Below are 13857 nucleotides of genomic sequence, written 5' to 3' on the forward strand. Positions count from 1 at the left end.
TATATCTTTTTTGAGATGGGGCAACCACATCTGCACACAGTATTCAAGATATGAGCGTACCATGGATTTATATAGAGGCAATATGATATTTTATGTCCCTTTCTTAATGAGTCCCAACATTCTGTTCACTTTTTTGATTGCCGCTGCACACTGAGTGGATGTTTTCAGAGAACTATCAACAGTGACTCCAAGATCTCTCTCTTGAGTGGTAACAACTAATTTAGACCCCATCATTTTATATGTATAGTTGGGATTATGTTTTCCAATGTGCATTACTTTGCATTTATCAACATTGTGATAGTGTTGTGATAGGATCAGTCTTGATCTCTGTCACGAGAGATTGAATAGATTGGAATCTTGACTCTGAAAGGAACACAGCCCCTATAAACTCACCTGCCATTTTGTTACCCAGTCACCCAGTTTTGACAGATCCTTTTGTAGCTCTTCGCAATCTACTTTGGACCTAACTATCTTGAGAAGTTTTGTATCATCCTATAAACTCTATCTTCTGTACGGAGATACTGTATCATTTGCAAATTTTGCCACCTCACTGTTTACCCATTTTTCCAGATCATTATTGACCACACTGGAGGCATTTGCAGCGCCTGAGATCTTCTAGCCCTGTGGGTGCCGGTATCACTGGCAGTTCAAGATTCAGCACTATAAGTGCTGCCAGATGTGGGAACTAGCTGTGCCAGCCCATGTACCTCTGACAGCTTGCCCTTCAATACCGTTAAAGGGGAAGCCTGCCAAGCTCACTACTCTGCATGCTTCTCCACCTTGGCACTAGTCACTGGCACTATTTGGAAGAGCACCTTTGTGGTGAGCAGAAGGAGAGTAATCTTCCTCCAAGTCAGAGATTGGATCCTATGCCTCCCATCATCAGAGCCACTCTCACTATCCCTCCTCAAGGCACTACTACCCTATCTCAGATCCCTCCCCAGGAGTACCATCAAGTACTTGGCCAGGAGGTCACTAGGGGCCTATGCCTGTCCAATAGCCTTTTTGGAATCTGTGCGGCTTTCCCTCAGTTTCCATATCATATTCCAGGCATTCCTACTTGGTGGCCTCAGAGAGAAATGTTGCACCTACCCACCAGGCAGCACCCATTCCCAACTCCAGTACCAGACATTAAAAGCTAAATCAGCAAGATCCTGCAGGTCAAGAAATGGAGAAAGAGCAACCCCAGCCAGTGCTGGCCTCCTCTTCCTTGTCCCCTGGTGAGGCAGTCTCAGCAGACGGCATTTTGTCTCCCTCAGATGACTATAAAGCACAGGTCTACACTACGCGTTTAAATCGATTTAAAGAACTTTAAATCGATTTAACGCTGTACCCGTCCACACTACAACGCCCTTTATAGCGATATAAAGGGCTCTTTAAATCAATTTCTGTACTCCTCCCCGACGAGAGGAGTAGCGCTAAATTCGATATTAACATATCGGATTACGGTTAGTGTGGACGGAAATCAATGTTATTGGCCTCCGGGCGGTATCCCACAGTGCACCACTGACCGCTCTGGACAGCAATCTGAACTCGGATGCAGCGGGCAGGTAAACAGGAAAAGCCCCACGAACTTTTGAATTACATTTCCTGTTTGCCCCCAGCGTGGAGCTCTGATCAGCACGGGTGGCGATGCAGTCTCAAATCCAAAAAGAGCTCCAGCATGGACCATATGGGAGATACTGGATCTGATCGCTGTATGGGGAGAGAAATCTGTTCTATCAGAGCTCTGTTACAGAACACGAAATGCCAAAGCGTTTGAAAAAAAATCTCCAGGATACACAGCGCTGCGTGACAAGCGTAACGGGAAGCCAGAGACTCAAATGGATGCTCATGGATGGAGGGGGTACTGAGGACTTCCAGCTATCCCACAGTCCACAGCAGTCTCTGAAAAATATTTGCATTCTTGGCTGAGCTCCCAATGTCTGTAGGTTCAAAACACAGTGTCTGGCATGGTTCAGGGAATAGCTCCTCAGTTTCTTTCTCCCTGCCCTCCTGCCCACCATGTGAAAGAAAAGGGAACGAAATCATTTCTTGACTTCTTTCAATGTCACCCTATGTGTACTGAATGCTGCTGGTAGACGCGATGCTGCAGCAGTGAAGAGCAGTATCCACTCCTCTCCCCTCCCTGGTGGTAGATGGTACAATATGACTGATAGCCATTGTCGCCATCAGCCTGTGAGTGCTCCTGGCTGGCCTTAGGTGAGGCTGGCCGGGGCGCCAGGGTAAAAATGGAAATGACTCCCAGTTATTCCCAGTAGATGGTACAGAATGACTGGTAACTGTCTTCCTCATAGCAACTGGGGGCTGAGCTTCAATCAGCCCCCTCCTTTTCCTGTGTAAAGAAAAGATTCTGTACTGCCTGGACTGTCATAGCAGCAGCATGCTGTGCTCCTCTCCCCCACAACCACTTAATGTCCTGCCTGGACTATCATCGTGCCGGGAGGCTGCCTCCCCCTCATTTTATGTCACTAATCAGTGTTTCTTATTCCTGCATTCTTTATTACTTCATGACACAAATGGGCAGGACACTGCTACGGTAGCCCAGGAAGGTTGGGGGAGAAGGGAAGCAACGGGTGGGGTTGTTGCACGGGCACCCCCTGTGAATACTGACACGGATCAGCTGTGCTCTCTGATACACTGGTCCTCTAATACACTTGCCCCTTATTCTAGGCAGGACTGACTCTATTTTTAGAAACCATAAGGGAGGGATTGACTCCCCGAGTCAATCCCAATTTTGCTTTTGCGTTGTGCTGCCAGCCGATTTCAGCCAGGGGCACTCATGATAGCAGTAGACAGTACAGAGGGGGAGAGATAACCGTCATTTCATTGCCAGTTTACTCCGGCAGTAGACAGTACAGAACGCCTGGTAACCATCTCTGCTATCATGCAAAAGCAAGTGAATGCTGCTGTGTAGCGCTGGAGTATCGCCTCTCTGTCCGCGGCATCCAGTACACATACGGTGCCGGAAAAAAAAAAAAGCTGAACGGGCTCCATGGTTGCTGTGCTATGGCGTCTGCCAGGGCAATCCAGGGAAAAACGGCGCAAAAGGATTGTCAGCTGATGTTTTCCCGAGGAAGGAATGACTGACGACATTTACCCAGAACCACCCGTGACAATAATGATTCAACCCAGAATTCCAAGGGGCGGGGGAGACTGCGGGAACTATGGGATAGCTACGGAAGAGCTACCCACAATGCAACGCTTCAGAAATCGACGTTAGCCTCGGACCATGGACGCACGATGCCGAATTACTGTGCCTAGTGTGGCCGCATGAAATCGAATTTATAATATCAGTTTTATAAAACCGATTTTAGCTAATTCGATATTATCCCGTAGTGTAGGCATGGCCTAAGAATTGTTAAAGAGGGTTGTCTTAAGACTGGACATACAGGTAGAGGAAGTAAAACAATCCTCATGCTACCTGATTGACATTTTGGCCACAGCAGGTCCTTCTAGATTGACTACACCTGTCAATGAGGCCATTATGGAACTCATTAAGGCACTGTGGCACATCCCTGCATCACTTGCCCCCACTTCTAAAAGGCTGAGTGCAAATTTTGTGTGCCCTCCCAGAGTTATGAATTCCTTTCACCCATCCTCACCACCCTTCAGTGTCTGGTAGCATCTGCCACCAATTACAGCGAGATAGTCAGAGTGCAACCACAAAATCAAAATAACAACAACAAAAAACTCCGGATCTCTTTGGTAGAAAAGTTTATTCCACTGAGGGAGGGGGGTGTGGTTTGCAACTCCAGATTGCCACCCAGCATGAACTTTTGGGCAGGTTTGACTTTAAAGTATGGAATTCCATGCTAAAATTTAAAGACCTGCTGCCAGAAGATGCTAGACAGGAGTTCTCCTCAGTTGTGGATGAGGGGAAATCGGTGGCAAGGGCATTGCTGCAAACTGCTCTAGATGCAGCTGACTCATCTGCCAGGTCCATTGTTTCGGCAGTGGCCATGTGTAGGAGCTCCTCATTGCAGTCCTCTGGGCCCCCACAGGAGGTCCAACAAACTGTGCAGGACCTGCTGTATGAGGGATTCACACTCTTTTTGGAGCAGACTGATGCTAAACTCCACGGGTTATAGGACTCAAGGGCAATCCTAAGGTTCCTTGGGTTGTACACCCCAGCCCCTTCCAGGAAGCATTCAGCTCTCAACAACCCTTCTGGTATTCCTGCCCAGCTATCTTCCAGGACTTGCAGAGAAAGCAGAGTAGGGGTTATAAGCATAGAGCACTTCCTCCTTCTGCCCCTACATCAAAGCCTGCCCCGCCCCCGACATCCAGGGGGTGTTAAGCAGGCATCCTGATGGGATGACCAAGGATCCTGTACTAGTTTCCAGGATGCCAGACCCCATTTGTCCTCTGTTTGCAAACTACTGTACCCATTTCCTCAGTGCTTGGTCTCTACCGCCAGGGACCGTTGAGTGGAAGTAGGATACATGCTCCAGTTTATTTCTGCCCCTCCTTCACATCATCCCTCCCTGTCCCTCTTCATGAGGAGCTTCTGATTCAGGATGTCCAATCTCTTCTTCTCATGGGAGCCCTAGAGGAGGTTCTACAGTGTTTAAGAAGCAAGGGCTTCTACTCCTGTTATTTCCTAATCCCCAAAACAAAGGGCAGTCTCAGACTTGTTTTCGACTTGCGTTAGCTCAACAATTATCTCAAAAAGATAGTTTTGCATGGTCATCCTGGCATCCATCAATCCCTCACTGGATTCTGGAGACTGGTACACTGCCCTTGATTTAAGAGATGCCTATTTATGGACACAGAAAGTTTCTAAGGTTCATATGAAGCACTCACATTACCAGTTCGGCAAGTCTGCAGTTCCCCAGGGGTTCACAAAATGTGTGGCTATGGTAGCAGCATTCCTGATAAGGTCAACCCTTACCTGCACAACTGGCTAGTCAAGGGCTGGTCCAAAGCTCAGGTTATATCCAGCATTCGACTCATCCAGTCAACCTTCAAAGACCCAGGCCTGCTGATCAGCACAGACAAGTCTACACTTTACCCTGTACAGAGGATAGAGTTTATAGGGACTGTGTTCCTTCCAGAGTCAAGATTCCCATCTGTTCAATCTCTCGTGATAGGATGAATCTTGATGTCTATCACAACAGGTCAAAGCTGTCTGAAGCTCCTGGGGCACATGGCCTTGTTTATGTTTATGTAGTACAAAACACAAGGCTGCAACTCAGGCCCCTCCAGACATGGCTGGCCTCAGTTTACTTGCCACATCACCATCATCTCGACACTGGTCACGGTAGCTTTTTGCAGGTTCTAATTTCATTGAGTTGGTGATTGATCTCTCACTGTTCTGTGCGGGCATTCCCTTCCTTCACCCTCAGCCTTCAATGACACTGGTCTCAGATACATCATTTCTAGGGTCAGGAGCTCACTGGGGGCCCATCCGAACTCAGGGCCTGTGGTCCTTGAGGGATCTCCCTCTTCATTTCAACATCTGAATGCTCAGAGCGATTCATATGGCCTATCAGGCTTTCCTACCTTATATCAGAGGGAGAAACCTGCTTGTTCTTATAGACAACTCTGCAGCAATATTTTACTTCAGCAGGCAGGAAGGAGCTCATTCATCCCGCCATTGTCAGGAAGCAATTCACCTGTGGGAATTTTGCATAGTCCATTTGATCAGCCTTGAGGCCTCTTACCTTCCAAGGGTACAGAACAAGCTAGCAGATCATTTTCAAGTCACCACGAGTGGTCTCTCTGCCCAGATGTAGCCAGATGTATTTTCCAGCAGCGGGGGACTCCCCAGATAGACCTATTTCCAAATAAGTCCAACAGAAAATGCCATCAGCCATGCAAGGCCACAGTCCAGGCTCTACCACAGACGCCTTCCTGCTACCCTACTCCAATCCCACTCCTAAACAGAGTGCTACAAAAGATCAAGTGGGATAATGCTCATGTTATATTATTAGCATAAATGTCAAGTATCAGAGGGGTAGCCGTGTTAGTCTGGATCTGTAAAAGCAGCGGAGAATCCTGTGGCACCTTATAGACTAACAGACGTTTTGGAGCGTGAGCTTTCGTGGGTGAATACCCACTTTGTCAGACGCAGGTAGTGGAAATTTCCAGGGGTAGGTATATATATGCTAGCAAGCAAGCTAGAGATAACGAGGTTAGTTCAATCAGGGAGGATGGGGCCCTGTTCTAGCAGTAGAGGTGATGTAGAGTGTGAAAACCAAGGAGGAGAAACTGGTTCGTAATGGCAAGCCATTCACAGTCTTTGTTTAGTCCGAGCTGATGGTGTCAAATTTGCAGATGAACTGAAGCTCAGCAGTTTCTCTTTGAAGTCTGGTCCTGAAGTTTTTTGCTGCAGGATGCGACCTTAAGGTCTGCTATAGGTGGCCAGGAGGTTGAAGTGCTCTCCTACAGTTTTTGTATATTGCCATTCCTGATATCTGATATATCCAGTTGTGCAGATTCAGATATCAGCTGATATCTGATATCTGCCAAACTGGAAGATATAAATCAGATATCAGGAATGGCAATATAACAAAACCTGTAGGAGAGCACTTCAACCTCCCTGGCCACCTATAGCAGACCTTAAGGTGGCCATCCTGCAGCAAAAAAACTTCAGGACCAGACTTCAAAGAGAAACTGCTGAGCTCTAGTTCATCTGCAAATTTGACACATCAGCTCTGGACTAAACAAGACTGTGAATGGCTTGCCAATACAGAACCAGTTTCTCCTCCCTTGGTTTCCACACCTCTATGCTAGAACAGGCCCCATCCTCCCTGATTGAACTAACCTCGTTATCTCTAGCTTGCTTGCTAGCATATATATCCTACCCCTGGAAATTTCCACTACCTGCGTCTGACAAAGTGGGTATTCACCCACGAAAGCTCACGCTCCAAAACTCTGTTAGTCTATAGGTGCCACAGGATTCTCGGCTGCTTTTATTAAGCATAATGTGGCCCTGCAAGCCCTAGTTCTCCACTTTTCTGGATCCTCAGTGGCAACTCCAGTTTCACTCCTTTTGCACCTAGATTGATTTGTCCAAAAACCATGGTCTGCTTTCTCACCTGAACTGCAATTCCTTTTCATTATAACCTGGCAAACTCCATGGCTAATCCAGGAGAAGGCTTGCTGAGCAAGTTGCCAGTCTTACTAACTAGCAGAAAAGCTCTCCACCAGGCGTGGCTACCTGTCAAAAATGGAGGTGGTTCTCTATCTTGGCTGTTGAACTGGAGTCTCGCTGACGCAGTTGTCCATCCAATGATATTAAATTATCTGTTGTACCTGAAACAACAAGAGTTAGCAGTTCATCCAGCAAGGTTCACTCTGGCAACAATATCAGCTCCACCCTTGTGTGGATAACTGTTTTGTTTTTTCTAATGAGATGTGTGACACTCTGTACTTCAAAGTACAACCTGGAGCCCTCATGTTCTCCACTATCAAAAAGATTATATGTTTGTACAATATATACCTTGTGAGTATCAATTTAAAAGTCTTGATCTGCTTCATATTAATTCCTGTTTTGGATTGCTTGAACTACTAATGTTTGTGAAGTTATGAGTATTGCTATAATGTTACTGAAATATGTTTGAGGTTGGGAACGCCCACAGCAGACTTTCAGTTGCCAACAAGGATTAGCCATCACCAGCTATACAGTAGATTGATTGCCCATGAAAAAAAAAAAATCCACTATTCCCAAGGCGTCACACACCATGGAGGTGGAAAACACCATGTCAAGCAAGGATTTTGTAGCAGCCAGAAGAAGTATAAAATGGTAGTGATATATCATCTGTCCTCTTCCTCCCTCGCCCCATCTCAACACCTGGAAGAATGTCTGGAAGAAAACTTGATACGGGAGAGTGGTCAGCCCACTGCCCCTCAGGGGTTCCATCCGCTGGCTCTGCTAGCCGGATCCCGCTGCCAGACCAACTACCCGGCTGTCGGTCTGGTACCAGCCTAGCCACATACAGTGTGTTACTTACTTTTCTCTGTTCGGCCCTTCTCTTTCTTCTCTACGCACTGAGCTGAGTGGTGATGGGACCAAGCACAGGACTGGAGGTGGAAGGCTGGTCAGGAGCTAAAATGATCGGAGGTGGCTTAGGGTTGCGTGAGGCAGGAGGTTGGTGTGGGCGACTTACCCTGCGCAGCTCCCATTGATGTGAGGTGTACAGGTAGGGGAAATGATGAGTAAGAGGTTGCAGGAACTCCAGTTTGGTTGCCTCAGGGTGGGGGTGGGGAGTGCGGGGTGATAGATGTGGGAGGCTGTGGATTGATGGTGGGATGCAGGATCAGGTAAGGGGCTGGGTATGTGTTGGGGTTCCAGAGTCCAGGGCTGGGGTCATGGGGGGGGGGAAGGAGTCAATAGAGGTCTGGTTGGACCAAAGGTTTCAGGGCAGGGCCTGGAGTTGTGTGGGAGGGTGTAGGCTCAGGGGCAGAGGACTGGGGTGTGTGCTGGCGGGTGGCTAGTCAGGGCTCAGAGCAGAATGGTAGTTGTTCGGTGACTGCCCCCCCAGAACCCCCACCCCCCCCCACGTCCTTGTCCCACTACACCCTACCTGGGACCCACCCCCATCTAAGCCCTCTCTGCCCCTTGTCCCTTGAATTAATCCTAGGACCCTACTTCCCAACCGTTCCCCTGACTGCCCCAACCCTACCCACAACAGACAGAACCGCTGGGACTCTCATGTCCCATCCAACGCTCCATCACCTGACTGTAACCCCCAGAACTCTGGACTATTACAACCCGACCCCACTCCTGCTCTTGCCCAACCCCTCTCCATACCTGCTGGTGACAGCCCTCCAACTCACTGACTCATCCAACCTCCGCAGCTCCTTGTTCCTGACCGCACCCTCCAGAGCCTCCCCCCAACCTAACTGCCCCCCGCCCTCCTGCTCCCCTGGTCCTGAATGCCCTGACCTATATTCCACCCCCACCTCCCCTAACAGAACCCGGACTCCATGCCCCCATCCACACCCCCTGATCCCCTGACTGTCCCCATCCAGAAATTCTCAGGCGCCCCCCCCGGGATCCCACCCACCCAACCCACCCTACTGCCTGTCCCTTGACTCCCCCACCGCTTACCCAACCCCTGGGCCCGGACCCCTTACCATGAGACTCCCCACTCATCCGGAGCCCTGCCTCCACGTGCGGGCAGCACGTGTGGCAGCAGGGCTCTGGATAAGCAGGGAGCATCTCCCTCCCCATGGACACAAACTCTGCCCCACGGGAGTGCGCAGCCCCAGCCCCCAGAGCACTGCGTGCGCGGCGGCAGGGCTCCAGGGGAAGGCGGAGGAGGGGCCGGTGGCTTGCTGCACTCAGCCGGACTCTCCGGCCCGAGACCGCGGACCCTGCAGCTTGCCGCGTCGGCAGGATTTCTAATGGCATGCGAAGTCCCAGCAGGCAGTTGCGTGCCATTAAAAAGCGGCTCACGTGCCATCTTTGGCACGCGTGCCATAGGTTGCCGACCGCTGGTATAGAGGAACTCTAAGCTGCTTGTACCATTCGTTAGGTTGAGACGCTACTTGATTCAAATCTTGTTTAGTCTAAGTGAGAATTTAGACTGCACATTTATTTTTGTTTCTTAAGTAACCAACTCTAATTTCTATGCCTGCTACTTATAATCACTTAAAATCCATCTTTTTGTAGTTAATAAATCTATTTTATATTTTACCTAAAATAGTGTGGTTTTGGTTGAAGTGCTTGGGAAATCTCAGCTCAGATTATAAAGGCTAGTATATGTCCGTTCCACATTGAGTGGCGAACTACTTAATGAACTTGCACTGCCCAAGGGAGCCTTGAGCAGTGTAAGATGGGATAGTTCTGGGGTGCAAGGCTGGGAGTTAAGGGAGGTGAGCCATTTATACTGGTGTGGCCAGCAGCAGAGGGTTCTCAAGCTCTCCTGACAGGTACCTCTGAGGGAAAATTTTCTGGTGACTGTGCCATGCACACACCAAGTGTGGAATGAACATGTGCAACACATCTTGAAGAACAACAATTACAAAAGGTAAGTAACCATTGTGTCTAGCACAGTGGGGCTCCAAGCTTGATCAGGCACTACCACAACACAAATACACCTCAAGGTCAATATAACATAAATTCGGCTATAACACGGTAAAGCAGTGCCCTTGTGGCATGGGGTTGCGCACTCTAGTGGATCAAAGCAAGTTCGATATAACACAGTTTCACCTATAACGCAGTAAGATTTTTTGGCTCCTGAGGACAGCGTTATATCGAGTTAGATGTGTAATAAAGTAATAAGATATACAGCACACAAGAAAATGTTAGTTGCTGGTGGAACAGAAATGCTTTTGTTGTAGGAAGATTTTTTTTTTATTACTAGCTGGAAGAAGCTGTGGACAGCAGGCAGCATCTTCTGCCTAGCGGTTGGAGCCCAAGGTTGTATTTACGCCCAATCGTTCGCCTCTGGCGACAATTTTTCCTTGTGGGTGCTGCTCTCTGGGGCAGCTCCACCTAACGAGTATAGTTCCCAGTGGCAACCTTGCCTGGTGGGTCCAGGTCATGGGCAGCAGCTTCACCAAATAGGTGCAGTTCTTGGTGGGGTAGCGAAACTAGGACCCTCCCACTCCACTGGGTTCTGACCCAGGGCCCTGGCAAACTGGTTCATCTTCGCTCACCCCGAGGTGCCTTGTGTCAGCCTCAAGTCTACTTCGCTGGGTCACTTTCTACCTTCCTCTGCATCCCAGCCAGCCACCGTCCATCCCTAGGGAGCACTTCCTTCCGGGCTTCCTGCCCTGCTCCTAGGGTGACCAGACGTCCTGATAAAATTGGGACCGTCGCAATATTTAGGTGTTTGTTCCGCATCCCGACTGATCTTTGGTCAGGACGCAATTTGTGCCGATATTTCGTTCTGCTGGCAGCATTTGCCTTTTTTATCTATCTATCTATCTATCTATCTATATCTATCTATCACTGCTCCACTGGCAGCGCTCGGCTTTTTTTTTTTTTCCCCTCGCTGGTCCGCCAGCAGCACTCGGCTTTTTTATTTTCCTTCTTCTTCTTCTCTCCCGGCGGACCCCACCTCCCACCCCATGTGTCCCGATATTTTCTCTCTCTCATCTGCTCACCCTACCTGGTCCCAATCTCTGATGCCGTAGCTTCCCTGTTCCCTGGCTTGGCGTGGGATCTAGCCACATCTCCACTGGAGCTCCCAGAGGACATTCTTCTCCCTTGACTGCCAGCCCTGTCTGGTTGCCTTTTAAGCCTGCTTCCAACCTGAGCATGCTCAGCACAAGCAGCGGGGCGAGGCTTCCTGAGGCCAGAGTTGATCCTTAACCCCCTCTTGTCCAGTTAGGGGCAGCTCCAGGCACCAGCACAGCAAGCGTGTGCCTGGCGCGGCAAGCCGCGGTGGGCAGCCTGGCAGTCACTGTGAGGGCAGCAGTTAGGCAGCTTTCAGTGGCACGCCTGTGGGAGGTTCGCCAGTCCCGTGGCTTCGGCGGCGGATACGCAGAAGGCACGGGACCGGCAGATCACTCTCAGAAACGCCGCCGAATCTACGTGACTGCTGTGCTTGGGGCGGCAAAAAACATAGAGCCGCCCCTGTGTCCAGTGAGGGGTTTATACACACTGTCACAAAAGCATATGACTGATCAGCTGAGAACATGTAATTTATGTTAGATTCTCTGTTAATGGGGTAGGTATTTTATTTGATCTTTTCGTTTCAATTACTAAAATAATGTAAAATTATTCCAAGCATGAATGCATTTAGACCAGACATTTAAGCTAAAATATCAGTTATTCCTTCTGTGGACAAAGATGTGTTTCTGTTCATTAGGCTTCATGGAAAAGAGATGGATTCATGACAAATTAAATGTCCAGTGTTGTTCTGATTTACTTCCACAGACTGAACATTTATTTACTCCATTGCTGTTCATTATATTATAGCAGACATGTCATTGATTTTCAGAGAGAGCGACCCTGTATGTTCTAGGTATTTCTCACATGCTTTTATAACAGAGTATCATGTGCAATCATATTATTCATACTCAAATACACTTATACTGTTCGTACATACTTGAGGATCAAAATAAAGACACTTGTCATTAAAGATAAGTGAAGAGTCATTGTGCCAGTTTGTGGTCTAAGGCAATAATTCAGTTCTGGCCTCTTTCTGACCCCTCTGCAGTTTGCTAAAGTCTCCCTCCATTGACTGCAGTAGCTTTTCATCCAACATGGAAAAGGAAATTCTCTCTTCAAGATGAAAGAGGGCAATTTGGTGTGATTTGCATTCAGATTAAATTAAAATTGTCATAAACAGATAGCTAAGGGTTAATGTCTCTTTCACCTGTAAAGGGTTAACAAACAGTGACCTGCAACACCTGACCGGAGGACCAATCAGGAGACAAGATGCTTTCAAATCTCGGTGGAGGGAAGCCTTTGTTTGTGGTTTTTTGGGGGGTTGCGTTGTTCTCTCTGGGTCCTGAAAGGGACCAGACTTGCAACCAAGTTTCTTGCCAATCTCTCTGCTACAGTCTCTTATATATTCAGAATAGTGAGTATTAAGTAGAAAAGGCGATTATAGTCTTTTGATTGTTTTCTGTATTTGCAAATGTGTATTTTGCTGGACGGATTTTGATTGGTATTTGTGCTGGGGGGAAACTTCTCTCTAGTGTCTATAAGCTGAAAGACCCTGTAATGTTCCCTCTTGAATTTACAGTGATTATCTTTGCTCTTGCTTTCTTTTATTAAATGTTTTTTTCTCTTTAAGACCTGATTAATTTTTTCCCCTTGTAAAGGCTCAAAGGAATTGAGTCTGTACTCACCAGGGAAGTGGTGGGAGAAGGGAAGGAGGAGTGGGGGAGGAAAGGTGAATTGCACCTGTGTTTTAGATTCACGGAGCTTGAATCTGTCTATCTCTCCAGAATAACCCAGGGAGGAAAAGCCTGGGAGGGGGGGAGAAGGGGGAGAAAAACCCTGATTTCTCTGTGTTGTGATTCAAGGAGTTTGAATCACGGTGATCTCCTAGTGTACCCAGGGCGAGAAAGATCTGGGAGGAAGGAAGGAGGGGGAAAGGAAATGGTTTATTCCCCTTTGTTGTGAGACTCAAGGAATTTGGGTCTTGGGGTCCCCAGGGAAGGTTTTTGGGGGGACCAGAGTGCCCCAAAACACTATATTTTTGGGTGGTGGCAGCTTATCAGATCTAAGCTGGTAATTAAGCTTAGAGGAATTCATGCTGGTACCCCATCTTTTGGACTCTAAGGTTCAGATTGGGGAATTATATCATGGCAAAAATTTAAGGGAAAGTTGATTCCATTTTGCTCAGCATAGTGTTTGGAAAGTTTGTAGGATGAGAAGGAGGTTTTTGCTGCTTAAATATTAAACATTAAAAATCTTGCCCTCAAACCCATATTGAAGCATATTAAAAACTGGCTTCCAGTGTATAATCCTAGAATATTGTGGTGATGTTTACATGCCAGCAAAATCTTGTCATTTAGTAGGAAGCTCAGCATCAGCTATTTAAGTTAAATAATTTACAGCATATCTCACGGTGGGAACTTGAATTCTTTCACTGCTTTTCCTCCCCTGAACTTGCTGTTCTTTCATCATTTCAAGCCTGGACTGTCGGGCAGTGCAGCATATGTTTTTTCCTTGGACATATCTGGTGTGTTTGGCAACAGCAATCAGTACAGCGCACTGCACAGAGCAAAATAAGGGAAGCTTCTTTTTATAAAGTACAATCTAAGTAAAGTTTCACCTGCTTTTGTCTGATGGGAATACAGCCAGCCTTCATTCCCTTCTGCAGGAAGTTGATGTAGCTACTGCATGTGAACCAAGAATCTCATTAGATTCTTAATCTGTCTGTCCAATCCAGCTTGCCACACCCAGTCACTCTGGTGCCCCATGGTCTGCAGAGAACTTGGTGC

General features: G+C 47.8%; 1 protein-coding gene across 2 annotated transcripts in view; it reads left to right on the forward strand.

Moving 5' to 3' along the window:
* IHO1 (interactor of HORMAD1 1) overlaps positions 1 to 13857 on the forward strand; it is a 52668-nt gene that overhangs the window by 23744 nt on the left and 15067 nt on the right. The gene's annotated exons all lie outside the window — the stretch shown is intronic.

This window comes from Chelonoidis abingdonii, chromosome 17 (assembly GCF_003597395.2).
Source record: "Chelonoidis abingdonii isolate Lonesome George chromosome 17, CheloAbing_2.0, whole genome shotgun sequence".
Taxonomy (NCBI): Eukaryota; Metazoa; Chordata; order Testudines; family Testudinidae; genus Chelonoidis; species Chelonoidis abingdonii.